The sequence below is a fragment of the Mauremys mutica genome, chromosome 6 (assembly GCF_020497125.1).
Source record: "Mauremys mutica isolate MM-2020 ecotype Southern chromosome 6, ASM2049712v1, whole genome shotgun sequence".
Taxonomy (NCBI): Eukaryota; Metazoa; Chordata; order Testudines; family Geoemydidae; genus Mauremys; species Mauremys mutica.
Window position 1 is genome coordinate 75,522,229 of NC_059077.1, and position 19,149 is coordinate 75,541,377.

Consider the following 19,149-nt stretch of genomic DNA (forward strand, 5'->3'; position numbering starts at 1 on the left):
GGGATCATGTCTTATCTGCTGGCCACATAAATCTATGTGCAGTTCTGCCTTAGCCTGTTGATTGTTTAGATGAAATGCTGATACAATAGTCTCAGTGCAGTTTTAGCCTCCAATATCAGAAATATGCTTCCATGTTTTTTTTAAGTCCTTGGTTAGGATTTGTTCTATGATAAGTAAATCTTGTGCCTGTGTAGTAGAGCAATGTCATCAGCATAGGCAAATTTACATGATGGAAGGTCTCTGGTGTTGTTATTAAACAGGATTGGTGATAGGAGTGATCCCCGTGGTGGTAGGACCGATCCCCCATCATTGAGAGTGTGTGGCCTGCTGACTTGTCACAAAGAAGTATGCAAAACCTACTACTAGTCAAAACTTCTTGGAAGAATTTTATCATTGCACTGCATGGGATAGTATGTCACAAGAAGCAGGTAAGTCTGAAAACCTGCCCTAATCTGGAGTTTTTGCTGGATCTCACTTCAGCTAATACTTTGTTGCTGCAGCTGCAGCCTGGTTGAAAACCTACTTTTTTATTTGGTAGCATTGCTGTTACATAATCCTTGCCAATAATATTCTCTCCATTAGCTTGCACAATGTGCAGAGGGGTGATATGGGCCAGTACAATAAAGGATTAGTAGTTCACTTCCCAGACTCAATGATAGCAATGACTGTAGCCTTGTGCTAGATCCTTGAGACAAGCCCCAAGGAATGGATTTTGGAGAACAATGTTGTCATTCAGTGTTTGCTTTCATGTTTTTAAGAAATTCTGGAAAGACACCATCAAGTCCTTCAGCTTTCCCAGTTTTCATAAGTGATAGGGCCTTATTTATCTCCTTAACAGTGAAGGGGCAATGATGGGGACAATGATTTGTCAAAGCTCTCTGTGTACTCTGTGCTTATTAGACTGCCCCCCGATGCTTCTGAGTTCATAATGAATATTCTTGCAATCACATCAGCTGAAACTTCAGGGTTTCAATATTTTGCTGGGTTTTCAGCCCTAAGATTCACACAACATAGCCAAGTGTTGTGGCTGGAATGAGTGAAGTTCAGAACTTCAAGAATCTCAATCTATCTTTGATGGCATCCTAAATTCAGTGATTCTTGTAGTGATGTTGCAGTGTTCGGGTCACCAGATGTTTGATACTCCATTAATAGCCTGTTTCTGGTTTCCAACATAGGGTATATATAATCAGGTGATAAGCTGTGGGTAATGGGAGAGAAGGGTAATCTGTATTTGGTGGTTTATTCACGACAACACTATTATCTTGCTGATTTTTATTGAGATGGTGAAGGTTCTGGAGTTGCTCCTGGCGTCTATCATCTCGTAATCCTCAATATTCTTCCTGATGTATGTCTGAAGACCACGCTTCTGGTGATGGAGGGAGACATGAGATTGTAGCCAGCAATAAGGACAGCATGATTCTTAGGTGTCATCTATGATATGGGTTTTTTTCTGGGCGATGACATCAATTATACATTCTCACATAATGTGAGCTAGGCGGTTGCTTTTAGATTGAGACTTACCTTCAATGTTCAATTGTTAAATTCATAGAGCTGGGCCTACAGTTCTCCTAAAGGGGCTCTGGAGGGAGTCACTTTTTGCAGAGTAATTATTTCCATTGCTATTTGATTGGGGATGCAATATTTGGATGCCATTTTGATGACATGGGTTGTGCCATAGCTCATAACAGGGAGACCACGAGACTATTGCCATCACTTGTCTCACATTTAACTTTATACTTGTGAGTAGTCCATTGACATCAGTGGAACTACTTGGCTGTATTAAGTTAAGCACATGTCTAAGTGTTGACAGGACTGGGGCCTAAGTCTGTGATTATATTAGCATTTTTCCAGAAAATTTCCCCACACTGGCACTTCCTTTGGCAGCAACAGTGAGAGTGCAAGGAAGACACAGGATACAGTCTAGGCCTAGGTGACAGAACAGTAAAAATGACTGTGTCCAGTCTACATATGTACTCCCCACACTTCTGCTATTGATGGAGCTGTACTGGTGGTATGGCAACCTAAGAACATCACAAACCTTATATCTATACATCAGGATATGCTTCTATGGGCATAACATTCTGAAGAATCAGAGCAGTCTGCACAGTGGGGACAGGAGGACGGTGAAGAAATTTGGCAGCATGTGACCTCCAGAAGAAGAAAGAGGAGCGTCCATGTACCAGCAATGCAGATACAGGTGAGCAACCATTTTCATGTTCTCTCCACAGGTACTAATGCGGAGAGTGGACTAGATGATACATCTGAGGGAAGGGAGCAGAAGGAGACTCCACTGATTGGAAGGCATGAGATGCACTGTCCTAGGGATGGGGGTTCCACGACCACCGCTCCCAAGAGAAGGAGGTGGGTGGTGGTGGTTGGGGACTCTCCCCTCAGGAGGCCTGAGTCATCTATCTGCCATCCCAACCGGGAAAACCAAGAAGTGTAATGCTTGCTAGGAGCTAGGATTCACAATGTGACAGAGAGACTGCAGAGACTCATCAAGCCCTCGGATTGCTACCCCTTCCTGCTTCTCCCCGTGGACACCAATGATACTGCCAAGAATGACCTTTAGCGGATCACTGCAGACCACGTGGCTCTGGGAAGAAGGATAAAGGAGTTGGAGGTGCAAGTGTTCTCATCCATTCTCCTAGTGGAAGGAAAAGGCCCGGGTAGAGACCATCGAATCGTGGAAGTCAATGAATGGCTATGCAGGTGGTATTGAAGAGAAGGCTTTGGATTCTCTGACTATGGGATGGTGTTCCAAGAAGAAGTGCTAGGCAGAGACAGGCTCCACGTAATGAAGAGAGGGAAGAGCATCTTCACAAGCAGGCTGGCTAACCTAGTGAGGAGGGCTTTAAACTAGGCTCATCGGGGGAACGAGACCAAAGCCCTGAGGTAAGTGGGATGCCGGGAGGAAGCACGAGCAGGAGAGCACAAGAGAGGAGGACTCCTGCCTCATACTGAGAAAGCGGAATGATCAGTGAGTTATCTTATGTGCCTATACACAAATGCAAGAAGCCTGGGAAACAAACAGGGAGAACTGGAAGTCCTGGCACAGTCAAGGAATTATGATGTGATTGGAACAACAGAGACCTGGTGGGATAAATCACATGACTGGAGTACTGTCATGGATGGATATAAACTGTTCAGGAAGGACAGGCAGGGCAGAAAAGGTGGAGGAATTGCATTGTATGTAAGAGAGCAGTATGACCCTGATTAAATTTAGAAGTGTGAGCAACAAGGGTGATGTTGTGGTGGGAGTCTGCTATAGATCACCAGACCAGGGGGATGAGGTGGACAAGGCTTTCTTCCAGCAACTAACAGAAGTTACTAGATCACAGGCCCTGGTTCTCATGGGGGACTTCAATCACTCAGATATCTGCTGGGAGAGCAATACAGCAGTGCACAGACCATCCAGGAATTTTTTGGAAAGCGTAGAGGACAATTTCCTGGTGCAAGTGCTGGAGGAACCAACTAGGGGCAGAGCTCTTCTTGACCTGCTGCTCACAAACAGGTAAGAATTAGTAGGGAAGCAAATGTGGATGGGAACCTGGGAGGCAGTGACCATGAGATCGTCGGGTTCAGGATCCTGACACAAGGAAGAAAGGATAGCAGCAAAATATGGACTCTGGACTTTAGAAAAGCAGACTGACTCTCTCAGGGAACTGATGGGCAGGATCCCCTGGGAGAATAACATGAGCGGGGAAGGAGTCCAGGAGAGCTGGCTGTATTTTAAAGAATCCTTATTGGGGTTGCAGGAACAAACCATCTTGATGTGTAGAAAACCATCTTGATGTGTAAATATGTCAGGCGACCAGCTTGGCTTAACAGTGAAATCCTTGCTGATCTTAAACACAAAAAAGAAGCTTACAAGAAGAGGAAGCTTGGACAAATGACCAGGGAGGAATATAAAAACATTGCTCAGGCATGCAGCAGTGAAATCAGGAAGGCCAAATCACACTTGGAGATGCAGCTAGCAAGGGATGTTAAGAGTAACAAGAAGGGTTTCTTCAGGTATGTTAGCAACAAGAAAAAAGTCAACGAAAGTGTGGGCCCCTTACTGAATGAGGGAGGCAACCTAGTGACAGAGGATGTGGAAAAAGCTAATGTACTCAGTGCTTTTTTTTGCCTTTGTAGTCACGAACAAGGTCAGCTCCCAGACTACTGCACCGGGCAGCACAGCATGGGGAAGAGGTGATCAGTCTGCTGTAGAGAAAGAAGTGGTCCAGGACTATTTAGAAAAGCTGGATAAGCACAAGTCCATGAGGCCGGATGCGTTGCATCCGAGGGTGCTAAAGGAGTTAGTGGATATGATTTCAGAGCCATTGGCCATTATCTTTGAAAACTCATGGTGATCGGCGGAGGTCCTGGATGACTGGAAAAAGGCTAATGTAGTGCCCACCTTTAAAAAAGGGAAGAAGGAGGATTCAGGGAACTACAGGCCAGTCAGCCTCACCTCAGTCCCTGGAAAAATCATGGAGCAGGTCCTCAAGGAATCAATTCAACTTAGAAGAGAGGAAAGTGATCGGAACAGTCAGCATGGATTCACCAAGGGCAAGTAATGCCTGACTAACATAATTGCCTTCTATGATGAGATAACTGGCTCTGTGGATGAGTGGAAAGCAGTGCATGTGTTATTCCTTGACTTTAGCAAAGCTTTTGATATGGTCTCCCACAGTATTCTTGCCGGCAACTTAAAGAAGTATGGGCTGGATGAATGGACTATAAGGTGGATAGAAAGCTGGCTAGATCGTCGGGCTCAAAGGGTAGTGATCAACAGCTCCATGTCTAGTTGGCAGCTGGTATCAAGTGGAGTGCCCCAGTCCTGGGGCTGGTGTTGTTCAATATCTTCATTAATGATCTGGAGGATGGCGTGGACTGCACCCTAAGCAAGTTTGCAGATAACACTAACCTGGGAGGAGTGGTAGCTATGGTGGAGGGTAGGGATAGGATACAGAGGGACCTAGACAAATTAGAGGATTGGGCCAAAAGAAACCTGATGAGGTTCAACAAGGACAAGTGCAGAGTCCTGCACTTTTAGGATGGAAGAATCCCATGCACTGCTACAGACTAGGGACTGAGTGGCTACGCAGCAGTTATGCAGAAAAGGACCTAGGGATTACAGTGGATAAGAAGCTGGATACAAGTCAACAGTGTGCCCTTGTTGCCAAGAAGGCTAACAACATTTTGGGCTGTATAAGTAGGGGCACTGCCAGCAGATCGAGGGACGTGATCATTCCCTTCTATTTGGCATTGGTGAGGCCTCATCTGGAGTACTGTGTCCAGTTTTGGGCCCCACACTATAAGAAGGATGTGGAAAAACTGGAAAGAGTCCAGTGGAGGGCAATAAAAATGATTAGGGGACTGGAATACAACTTATGGGGAGAGGCTGAGGGAACTGGGATTGTTTAGTCTGCAGAAGAGAAGAATGAGGGGGGATTTGATAGCTGCTTTCAACTACCTGAAAGGGGGTTCCAAAGAGGATGGATCTAGACTGTTCTCAGTGGTACCAGATGACAGAACAAGGAGTAACGGTCTCAAGTTGCAGTGGGGGAGGTTTAGGTTGGATATTAGGAAAAACTTTTTCACTAGGAGGTTGGTGAGGCACTGGAATGGGTTCCCTGGGAGGTGGTAGAATCTCCTTCCTTAGAGGTTTTTAAGGTCAGGCTTGACGAAGCCCTGACTGGGATGATTTAGTTGGGGATTGGTCCTTTTAGTCCAACCCCCTGTTCAAAGATGACCTGAGGTCCCTTCCAACCCTGATATTCTATGATTCCTCTCTAAGTCCTTCTATCTTGCTTCCTCCAAAGTACACCATGTACATTAAAAAAAAATACCAAAAAGAAAACATCACACTCAGGGGTGAAAGTAAAATTGAACTCTTACCAGTATGAGGGCCGACTCTGCGCCCCCCCCAAGAGGTGGGGCCTCAGGTGGAAGGAGGCACGGTTGGGGGGGGTCAGCGCCCCCCCCCAGCCAGCCAATCCATGCTGTCTGGCCTGCACCGCGGGGGCCTCAGTGGCAATACAAAGGTTCCAGGCCCTTTTAAATCACCAGCCCCGGGGCAGCTGCTCCTTTTGCCCCACCCCGTCAGCAGCCGGGGTGGGGACAAAAGGGGGAACAAAGTTAAAGCACTGCCACAGCAGCGCTTTAAAGTTAGCTGTACAGGCTGGTACCAGCAGCCACATTTTACCGATATACCGTGCTGGCCCATACCACCTTACTTTCACCCCTGATTACACTGCACACAATTCACCTTCAAGGAAGTAGATGAGAGACTGAACAAACCACATGTGACAGATGTTACTCACATCACTTAATGCAATTAATGGAAGCAGCTCAGATATTCTGGTATAAATGTGGTATAAGAACCTATATACCATAGAATTAAATCTAAATCTTTCCTTACTGACATAGTTACTCCTCTATTTTAGTCACATACCAGCTTGATATTTTTAGAGTGCTGAACTCTTGTCATTTTTTTATTTGAATAAAAAGCATTGAAACAGTTGTCATGAAGTCACCAACCCTGACCAGAATCTACTCTCCATACATAGATAATGTTCTCAATGTTCCTGTGCTACTGGATTTTATGCATTCTTTCTTTTTTCTTGTAAGAATGAAGTCCCTATGGAGTCTGGTAGTCTGATTTTACACACACAGTAATTCCCTCCAGATGACAGTTTTTCAGCATTTGTAACTCAATTCTTAGAGGGTACTCTGTCACATGGTGCATAAAGAATTGGCCTGGAATCCTTGTGAGAACAAAATTTCTTATGAGAATGCCAGTATGACTTGATTCCATCAGAGAAGGTTCTTTAAAATATGTAGCAAACTGATTCAGATCACATAAATGGCACCTGACCCCATTAAAATTTTATCCTGCTAGCTGAATTACATTTGCTTCCTGCACTGGCTAGTGACAACTCTCCATGATTTTATCACTCCTCTCTTAAAATGTTTCACTAGGAATCTGACTGATACTCAAAAGGCCTTTTTCAATAGCATTCAAAAGTAACTGCATCACAAATTCCTGCAACCTGCTTACAAAATTGTTGCCATCACACTAAAACACAAGAAAAGAGAGAGAAAATATACACACACATTACGGATAGGAAACCAAGAATTAGTCATTTTTAGCCAAAGTACCTATGCAGTAGGCAAATTAATATGTGGTCAATATGGAGAGAGGCAAAGGCATGCTACTGCAAATGAAGTGCAAAAATAAAAGATTTTGTTGTTGTTTGGAAAAAACTGAACAGTAGCAACATAATATATTGCCAACTATGTATGTTTTTGTTGTGGCCAATAGACATAGTGTATTGTAAAGGCACTGCAGGTGCTTCTTTTCCAGGATCAGCTACACTTTTATAATATTCCTCTCACAGTATTGTACATATTAGCTAGAGACCTCTTCTTGAATCAAAGGGTATCCTTCTCTCTTCATGGCTGGATGAAAAGAACCAGCTTGGCATCTTAAGAAGCTGGGATGAAGAAAGAGATTGAAAACAGGGGAAAGAATATAAAGTGGGAATGTAAGTGGGAACTTTGTAATGTTTAGAAGACATAGGCTTACTTCCACAACTTGCCACTCTATTCCTTGGCCCAAATGAAATCTAAGTCACATATAACAAGTTAAAGTCCTTAGATATTGGAAACAATTAACCTAGAGTCAGAATCTGCCATGGTGCATGCAATAAAGGAGAATTTAAACTATTTTGATTATTATTTATATCTGGAGGACTGATGTATTATTATTAGATATTTATGTTGCAGTAGGACCCTGGGGCTCCAATCAGGGTCATAACCCCATTGCGTTATACAAACACCCAGAAAGAAAATTCCAGCCCCGAAGATCTTATAGTCTAACTAAAATTATATAGTATACTCCAACCCCTGTGTATTTGTTGGTATCGCTCCACAGCAATGCCATGGAACACACTCCTTCAAAAAAAAAACCATAACTTACATTATAAATTGAAATGTAAATCAATGTGGCTTCTTGGAGCATTTATTGCCTTCCTTTCTGGCTTCTTTTCTCTCAAAAGGGCAAGTAATGCTTGCCTCTTTGGAGAAACCAATGGTAGGACTGCCACTCAACCAGGCATTCTGCCAGGGAAAAGGGAAACTAGACAGCACTTGGGGTCTCTTAAAATATCAGGAGTTGGGAATGAAAATTCCCCACAGAGCCTTTAAATTATGTAGTTAGGTCTTACTTGATGTCCCTTTTCAAGGTGGAGAATAGAACTTGAATCTTACACTAAATTTGACTGCAGTTTTTGGAGACATTTTCTCCTCTTCCAATTTTTGAAATAGTTTCCATGAGGAGGGAAGAATCTTGGCCCTTATCTAGTATCTGCCAAGAGGTCTACTATTTGACCAGCTCAGCAGTTTATATGATGAGTTTTCACTTTTTTTTAATCCCTTAATTGTTCACTAAATAATGTTACACATTTGACCAACTATATAAATTGCTTGACAGGTTTTTACAACAATAGTAAAATAGTTTTGGCCATCTCTATTTGTTAATGCAGTGACATAGCACATGATGGCTATGATTTTCAAAAGTGACTGACTGATTTTCATAGAGGGCTGAGCACTCACCTTTTAAAACTCAGGCCCCTTTAAGAGAACTGAAATTGGGCACTCAGAAGTCACCCTTTATGAAAAATTTGACTGGTGCTGCTAAGAAGCTACAAACCCACACAGTTGTTACAAACTTTTTGCTTTTGCAGAATATGCAAAACTATCAGAATCTATAACCTTGGAATGCAATTTCAGCTTCAATTTACATTTCACAAGGCATTCCAAAAAACAAAAACCAAACAAACAAAAATACTAACCAAATGATATTCACAAAGTATGCCATTGTGTATGAAGGTTCTTTAAGTAAACCACAGTGGTATCACACACACACAGAGCAATTGGAATCCAAAGCATGTATTCATAGTGTTATATAAAAACATTCAGTTTGTGTAATGAACAATAGCAGCAGCAATCAAAGAACATCATGATTGTCAACAATGAGAAATAATGTCTCTTAGCAACCAAGTTTCAATTACTCTTTGTTTGCTAACAAGCACCAAGATATTTAATGCTGGTAGCTTTATTCTAGTAAGTAATGCATTATCAAAGACCATGATAAAGAGCTCCTATTTTAACTAGCTCTGGGTTCCAATCAAACATCTTGCAATTAATTTTATTAGTGTTTTAGAACTAATTTGCTTTGAATAAGCCATAACTATGATTTGTTATTGTCATGCAGTAAATGGAATTGTAATATCTAATAATTATTTGTTTAAATAATGGAATCATTGGCGTACAGATGATAATCCAAGCAAGTAAAAATTTATTATAATTAATAATAAGATTAAACAAAATTGTACCCAAGAATAGATCCCAGGAGAACCCTTTAGCTACTTTAGGTGAATTAGAAATAATATTACTAATTAAGACAGAGTACTAGCTGTCACAAGGATAGCTGCAAACACTGCATACTAGTGAAATATTATAAATTCTGTATTGATAAAATAGTACCGACTTCAAAACAGAGGAACCCATGGCTGATAGCAAACTTATTCAACCATAATTTCATGCCCTGCCTTGTTAAAACTCTTATTCTTTCAAAGGAATTGAAATTATACTATTTGTGTTTACTATTTCTTACACGGATGTAGTTCTATTGAGGGGTAGAGGAAAGGCAGAACTCCCCCAGATCAGCAGCCCAGTTAGTAAATTTTACTTCATCTGGAAATGGAAAAGCTTGTGTAGTTTCTAATGAGGGGATTCTTACTCCTCATTTGTGAGGTCTGACAATAGACTTATTTAGACAGAAATCAAATATTTACCAATGCCATAAAGAACCATACCATTAGAGAAATTAGAGTGGGAAATACACTCTAGGTCATTCAGTCCCATACAGAGCCAAATTAAAGCAATCTGGAGCCTAGAAAAATGCCCATTTGGTGCCCCTGCCTCGCCATGCTTATGAGAGTAGTGATGTGGGTCACTACTGTTGTTTCAGTTCCTCCACTTCTCTATGGGCAGGCTGAGGTCCACTGAAATGAGACTAGCTTAAAAATCATGATATTTTGAGTTAATTTGAGGGTTTGTTTATTTTTCTCCTTTGCCTTCTCGCTTTTGCACTTTTAACGTGCACTCTGGTCATGTTTTCAAGTTTGTCTTTGCAACCATGAGGGCTAAAAAAATGTAGTCACTCTGTTTAAAAAAAGAAAAAAGCTGAGATTTTCATATGATCACTTGTCTCCAAAAACTGGGGCTTCAAGTAAAACATCAATTAGGAGATTCATGGTTAAATTTCAGGAGTTGGCAACATTGTAATTGGGTTTCCACAACTTCCAGTGGAACCCTAAAGGAAAGAAGGAAGGAAGTAGCTAAACATTTTGGCATTTTCCCACCATTATAATTAGAGACAGTCCAAGCCACAAAATTTGAATCCTTCCTGCTCCTATAGGTGTAAAACTTTTTATATCCAGGCCTTTGGTAAAAGCCTACCTGTAATGAGAAGAAATAAAAAACAGGTAGCAGCAGCAATATTTGGGAAAAAAAGATTTTTTTCTCCCTAATTTTAGAAATGTTTCACCTTAAGAACAATAAAAAGATGTAAATGCTGTCTTCATTGGACAAGTGCAAATATAAATACACATCCCCTAATACAAAATACTTAGATATGTTTCTGCTATGTTATTAATAGATATTAAGACCTCTACACAATTTTCCATTTGTACTATTTCTTTACCTCTTCCTTTTGTCTTCCGATTGCAATTTTTGTCCTTTCTGTGCTGATCTTCAGCCTACATTTTCTGCTTTCCTTGGTCAATATTATGAGGTCAATGTTGCCTGCAAATCTAAGGTTATTCACTGTTCTCCCATGTAACATGGCATCTCTCATTTTCTTTCTCAGTGCTAGTCATTACTGCTTCCAGTACCAAGTTAAACAAATCTGGCAATAGCATTCTGTCAGCTTCTCATCTACTCTCACCACATTCATCAACTTTCTGTAGATGTTTTCTTGGAGATGCCATACATTCGCAAGGTAGTTCATTCTAAGGACCCAATCATGGGAAATCTTATTCACTCTAGACAAAAGATTGGTCCCTGCCTGGAAAAACATTTTTAACCAGGTAGAAGTCACCTTGGCAATGAAGTTGCCTAGCATATGTTTGTACTCATGTAGAGAATCTGACAAAGATGTCTCCTGACACAGGGGACTGAAGGTTTTAAAAAGGTCAGGAGCTGTTCTGCAGTGGCCATTTTCTCTAGTCCACGAGGGAGAAGCAACCCAGCATGTAATGCCTAAAGAGGCAGAGGACTCCATGCATGCCCTCCTGGGCCCAGATGGCCCCTCAAGGACTCTCAACAAGACTGAACTAGTGAGAGATGTTGTGGTTTAAGAGGTTTAATGTTTCATTCAAACCACAGGAGAGTACATATAACATAAGATACAATACGTACTCTCCTGTGCTTTGAATGATTAAGTAAAGTATAAATATGTTAAGACACAAAGTATGTGCGTGTGTGTGCACATGAGCATTACACAACTAGGGTATGCTCCTGAGACAGTTAAACTGTAACCAGAACCTTCATACCTGCGGGTGAAGTTCTGGGAGAGAGGTGTGTTTACGTCATTGAAGTATCTTGGGGATCAGTGATGGTCCTGGGGTGCTAGGGCATATGGGCTGAGGAGCTCCATTTCTGAGAAGAGATAGACTGAGAGTCAGTGCCCAGGAAATAGTCCAGAGAAGCCAAGGGGAGGAACCACTGCTGCATCCTGCTGAGGCTCCAGAAGGTTGGAACAGTCAGGGGGTCAAGAACAGCAGAGGCTTGGGTTCCCCTCACAGCAGTCCCAGTGGGTGGCCAGGAGGTGTGCTTGCTAGGATCTGTGACACCAAACAGCAGTCAGATGGCAAATAACTGAGTTAATTCTGATCTGGTTAAGACATCTAAAATAGTGTATTTCTACTACCTCACAAGATCAGTTTTCTTGTTAGCTGTTTGTCATGTTGGGCCAAAATATTGTGCAAATATGACTTTCATGAGATCCTGGCGACATACAACTTGGAACAAATAATAGGGTTCTTTTCAGTATGTATCCTACCAGAAATCAAGACCAGAGGCATGGTTTAAAATGTAGGGATTCAAATCCAGTTTCCTTCCAACCCTCAAATTTTAAAGAGCTCATATTTCAAGTTACAGGTTTGCAAGTTTCAGATAACTGCAGTTGGTTCAATAAAACAAACCTACCACCTAACTTATCAGATGTGAGAAAGAAGGAAATTTCCCCTAAAATTACACTGACCTAATATTCAGGACAAAAGATTCTCAGTTTTAGACCAATAGCATTTGTAAAGATCTGATATCTCATGATGCACCTAGACTAGAAATACATGCTTTTATACCTTTGGGGCCAACCTGATGTTCATGATGAAATAACGGGAAAGACTCACTTTAAGTTCAATGAACTTTGGATCAGGTCCTTAGAGAGCTAGGTATCCCCACTATCCAAACATATTGAGCATTCACTTCTCTTATTAGTGCTGGGTTTTTTTGGCCGGGGGGGGGGGGAGAGGGGGGAGGCGTTCTCCTTTGACCCACCTTCAATATCTTTCAACTGTTCTCTCAGTGCTGCAGAGCAGACAGGGAGTCTTGAACTGCTGAGAATGAATGAATGAGATATGCCAAGCCAAGAGTAATTATTTTATTGACGTCATTTCAGCTTTCAGCCCACATTTAGCTGAGCTTCTACTGCTTGAAACAGTAGGTCATTTGTAGCACATTATGCAAATGTTAAAACTAATCTTTTGCATAATACATAAGAGCTCAGTTTGTGCATTAACTAATTTATCTGACTACACAGGAGCTATGAATGCTGATTTTTATTAAGCTCTTCATTAAGTCAAAATGTAGTCAAAGCAATATATATATAAAATTGTCTCAAAATGAAATTACTTTTGAGGTGGAAACAATCAACTGATATATTGTTTTCAATTCCATTAGTAAATGAGGAAACCTTCACCATAGATCAGTACAATCAGAGGGAAAGTGGGTTCCTTCTTTGTTAAAAACTATCATACTTATCTTTTCACAATGGTTTTGCAATTATGTTTATACAAGAAGCAGAGCCTGAAAACAATGACCCAGTTCTTCTCTTAGTTACACCACTGTGAATCCATAGTAACTCCACTAAAGAGTAGACCGGTAGATTAACTCACATGTAACTTGTTTTTATTTCCTGCTTGGAACAAGAGAATCAAAGGAAAATATGTTTTAATTAAAAGTAATGAATGTTTATGTAGATTTTCAGACAGCTGATTTATTTTATCTAAGAACCATACCACACATTACAGACATAGCTAGTGAAAATAACTCATAAATGCTGTTATATATTGATACATATAGAACTGCACACAATATTATTTCATATAGGATAATAGTAGTCTAACAGGAAAGACCTACTAACCTATCAAGTCTACTCTGCCATAATGGCATGATGCAATCTACTAACAGAGCATGTGTAAAATTAAAATTATACTACACTTGATGATAATTAACTCCTCCCTTGCACTAAAACACATTAGTCAGAAGCATATTAAAGAATACATTTGAAACAATTGCAGCAATTACTGTTCTCCTTCTCCCTACCTTATTTTATTCTTGAAGCAAACAACTTATTTCCTGAGTTTTGAAAAATAAATCTATATTTCCTGTATTTGTGCACTTCTGGGCAAGTAGGAAGAGAAAAACAACAATTGCTGTCCCTCAACTGAATCAGTGGTCGCTTTTCAAATAGCCTAAAAAGTCAACATGTTAGGAGAGAAGCAATGAACAGCACTCTCTGAATATATTTAACAACCTGCAACAGATGGGGAAAGAGGAGGGAGGCTTGAGATACCCTCCTGACTTCTTCGAGTTCCTAGTTGCAGTTCATTAAAATTAATGACCAATCACTACACGTTATGCATGAGAACAGATCATTCTTGCATTAGCCAGGTAAACTAAAAGCAGTGCATTACTATGACTATACACTATGCACAAACAGCTCTGGGATTTGGCAATGTGCCCAATCTTATAGCAGAATGCTTATTAAATTATTAAAATTTATGGGTTGATAGCATTCTCAAGCAATTTATTACAGCTATAAAGCATTTTTTAAGTTTTGAAAACACAATAAAGTTGATTTAATAATCCCCTAATCTTATATACAACTTCCTCCAGAATTTTCTTCAATTACGCCTCATAAATTACAATTTATTGTATATTAGAGAAACACTAAAAAATAAACACTTCATGAGAATTTCATCAGATTCATTTATTTTGTTGACTTAACCAGGAAGCATAACAAATTCACACGTGACCTCTGCACTCGAGCACTGGTCCTCCAACACAGCCCACAGTCAAGTAAATCCGTCTGCCAAAGACAACAACTGATTTTTTTTACTAAACTTGAGCCAGGAACTTTGCCCTAATGACTACAAGAGGGGAAGAAAAGATTCTAGTATAATTCTTTCATCTCTTTAAAAACATTATTGAATCCTAAGGAGTAAAAAGTCTACACTGCCTCTCTCTATGATTTGTTTAGTGCAAATCAGTATTTGAGAAGAGAAACAAATGGCTGACAGTAAAATCCAGATACATATGGCTTCCTTTCCATATGTGTAGAAATTATGTTACTGTCAGTGTGGGAAACTTTGCTCTTTTTCTACTGACATTAAAAACATTTTCACTGATTTGATTTTAACTTTGCATATGTAGATATTATAAAATGTTCCAATAGAAAGAGACAGTGACTGGTATAAGGTTCAGAATATGCTATTCCAGAAGATTACATTTCAACCAAGCACAGTTAGTTGGGAAATACGCTTAAATTTAGAACCTCTTATTTTTCTAAACAATAGCTACTGCTCATTGTTGAACAGTAATCTTGATTAGCTGGAATGCCTTCAGGTGACTTAATAGTCATTGTGTGTTTCTCAGTTTCATACTGGTTCTATCTGATTGCACCTTTAATAAACTTTTCTGTCCCTCCTGAGCTGTAACACATGCAAGTGTATGAAGTAATTTACTACTGTCTGCACTGTGATAAAGTTCCTTCTCTACCTGTGCTGGATCAGGAGTTGGGAGGTTTTGGGGGGAACCCGGGCCCGCCCTCTACCCCAGGTTCCAGCCCAGGGCCCTGTGGACTGCAGCTGTCTAGAGTGCCTTCTGGAACAGCTACACAACAGCTACAATTCCCTGGGTTACTTCCCCATGGGCTCCTCCCAACACCTCACCACAGGACCTTCCTCCTGATGTCTGTTAACACTTGTACTCCTCGGTCCTCCAACAGCATGTCCTCTCACTCCCAGCTCCTTATGCACTCTTGCTCCCAGCTTCTCACACACACACACCACAAACTGAAGTGAGCTCCTTTTTAAACCCAGGTGCCCTGATTAGCCTGCCTTAATTGATTCTAGCAGCTTCTTGATTGGCTGCAGGTGTTCTAATCAGCCTGTCTTCCTTGTTTCCAGAAAGTTCCTGATGGTAAGGTAACAGGGAAGGTTCCTGAACAAAGGGAAAGGGGAACTACTTAACCTGGGGCTAATATATCTGCCTTCTATCACTCTCCTGTAGAGCCCACCCACTTCCTGGATGCCAATAAGATCACTCTCCTGTTGACATCTGGCCTGACCCTGTCACAGCACTTGGCAACTATCTTGCTCACTATAGTAGCTAGTCCAATGCCCAGACCCAGGGGTTGGGGAAGGTATGCTAATTTAAACTCCAATTATTTCTGTCTTGTATGTTGAGTATGGTTCCATATTTTGGTGTAATTACTTTATGTACACATGGACATTCATGACTTTAGGATTATTTGCCCTATTGGCTTTATCTACACAGCCAATTTTCACAAAATCTCCAACCCCAATATTTTCACTAGCAGAAGCAATGGTAAACTTGTGTAAACTTGTGGTCACTGTGACAGAATGTATCCATGCCCAGACCCTACACACTACTGTAATATTTGTAGAAAGTGTGACTGGTTCGGTCACAGAGACCCCCTTGGGATTGTTACCTGATGTGCTGAAATTACCTCTGAGCCCATTTTCTCTGAAGGCTTGTGACTCCAGAACCCTGTCTTGTTGAGCCAGACACAGAAGCCTGCTACAACACAGACCCAGGGTCTGAACCATGCCCTCAAGCTGCAGACTTAATTGAAAATAGCTCAACAAGTACTCCTGTCTCCAGCACCCAGATACCCAGTTCCCAAAGGGATCCAAACCCCCAAATAAATCTGTTTTACTTAGTATAAAGCTTATACAGGGTAAACTCATGAATTGTCTGCCCTCTGTAACATTGATAGAGAAATATGCACAGCTGTTTGCCCCCATCCCCAGGTATTAATCACTTACTCTGGGTTTTATTTTATTAAGTAAAAAAAGTAGGATTTAAGTGGTTTCACATAATAACAGAGAGACCAAAGTTACCAAGCAAAATGAAACAAAACACGCAAGTTTAAGCCTAAAACATTAAGAAACTGAATACAGGTAAATCTCACCCTCAAAGATGTTCCAATAAGCTTCTTTCACAGACTAGACACCTTCCTAGTCTGGGTCCAATCCTTTCCCCTGGTACAGTCCTTGTTAGGCCAGGTAAATCGACCGAAGATACGCCGACTTAAGTTGTATATCTTAGGTCGACCCTTCCCCCCCCCCCCAGACCTAGCCTCAGAGAAGTGACAGGACTATAAAAAGAAGGCACCTCCTCCTCTCTCTGCCCATCAATCCACTGCGTAACAAGGGACAAAGGAAGCAGCCATTAAACAGAAGAAAGGGTCCTAGCCTAGGAAATTTGGCTGGTAAGACTGTTGAGAGCATGGGGTGAGAAAAACTTTGCTTTGAATGAAACATAGTTTGTAAAGTTAGGCACTAACTACCATTTATCATTATTTTTCTTATATCTATTTCTGACTTTTATATCTCATTACTTGTACCTAAAATCTCTCTCCTTGTAGTTAATAAACTTATTCTATTGTTTGATCTAATCCAGTGCATTTAAATTGAGTGTCTGGAAAACGCCATTTGGGGTAGCAAAGTGTGTATAATATTTCTATTAAAGAAATGCAGACTTTCCTGGACAATACAAATTCAAATAGAAGGCTGGACAGTACAGGACATTTCTGGGGGGAAATCTAGGACTGTGGGTGTGTTGGGGTCACTCTGCAATATAATCAAGGCTGGCAAGAGCCAAGATGTGGCTGACTGGCTGCAGCATACACAGACATAGCTGGGAGTGACTTGCATAGTGGAGGCTGTGAGCAGTCCAGATTGGAGGCTACAGCAGCAGAGCAGTGTAAAGGGCACCTCAAATTTGGGGGCAGGGGTGACACAGCTATACACTATTCTGGATTGTGCCCTGGGTATGTCAGTCACCTAGATCTACTCTCAGCAGGGTTAAGTGGTATGGAGGAAAACCAAGTGATTTTACCAAACAGTAGTAAACTAATGGACCTTGTATACAAGAATGATCTTACTGTTACTAACACCAATTGAGCTCCCATCAGTGGATAGTGAAAGGAAGTAAGATTTTTCAGCATCGTATATGGATGGGCTACTTATGCATTAGTTTAAAGGGCCCTGTGCTCTACAGCAAGCGAGACCTAAATTCTGTGTCCAGCTCCCATGATTTCTATGACACACCAGAGCTGCAGACTGGAGACTCAGTGGCAGCTTCAAGTAAACTATAAAATTGGATGCTTTAAATTGAATTAAATATGAGAAGTAATTATAGCATCCCTGGTGTTTTTATTTTCTACTACATCAATCTATTTCACTCTGCCATTAACCACTGAATGTTTGTTAGAGGAATTTTGGGCAAAGTCTGGGACCTATTGAAATCAACTGGAGTTCAGTAATTGACTTCAGACCAGCCAGGATTTCACCCTTTATGTACATTGAGAAAAGAATAAATATTTTTCTTAAAATACAAATCTTGTTGCATATGCTCTAAAATAAAGTAAGAAAATGACTGAGCACAAAGGTTCTTCTTGTCTGCAATATTTTTGCATTTACAAATGTTCCACAGTTTCTATTGTCAGTATTAAAGACAGATGTCTTTTGTTAGCATTTATAGCTACCATTTTTCTTATTTATTGCTGACGTTTTACCCACTATGCCCTGAGTTTCCTCAAAAGACAGAAATAAACAGCCTGTCTCCTGTAAGAGCAACTTGAGAATTAAATACATTCCAGAGTTGCTCTATGAACTTTTTTTCTTGAGTATACAGGAAGTCGTGTCAGAAGAGTTTCCTTTTTTCCTGTAGTTCAAGTCATTCTCTTATATAATTGTTGCTGAATGCCCAGTAGGGGCCCATTCCAAAGCCAACTAAGTCAACAGGAATCTATTTGCTCCTATAGTTTTGGATCAGGCCCTTGGTCATTTGTCTCTGTGCCTACAATGTACTAAATTCAGTAGAGCACAACTTTCTCCGTATTTATTACTAAAAATATACCAGCAAAGTTTCCAGCTCCGCCACAAAGCAGAATTCAGTTTTGTTAAACTTACTTTGACAGCCATCAAGCAAATGCCACAGTTACAGCCAGATATGCATTTGATTGGAGCCAAAGTAGGTTTTTATTGATTATATTATATGGATTTCCCTCTGTTTATAAAGTAAACAAATACACACATGCCTAGACAAATATGGAAGACATTATTAGACTGGTCCAAAATTCCAAACTGTAAAATCACTTCAGTTTACAAAACAGAAGAAACTTGTCTAACCTTTGACCCTGCCAGAGAAAACAGCAATATGACAGTTTTGTTAGAGCAGCATCCCACAGATTGTGTGTGTTGTCAGTGTAACCCAACCCATCAATCTTACATGTGCAGATATTTATTTTTATAGAAGATGGGTACTTTGACATAATAGCCACCTATCAATGAGTCAAAAAACATTCAATTTCGGTTATTAACCTATAGTAAAAAAGTCAAAAATTTCAGAAGTGACTAATGATTTTGGGCGCCCAACTTGAGACACTTTGAAAGAGCTTAATTTTCTAAACACTTTCTTAAAAAGACGGTCCCTTTTGAAAATCTTGGATGATCTTTCTTCTTGTTTTAATATATATGGCTACTTAAATAGACAATATCA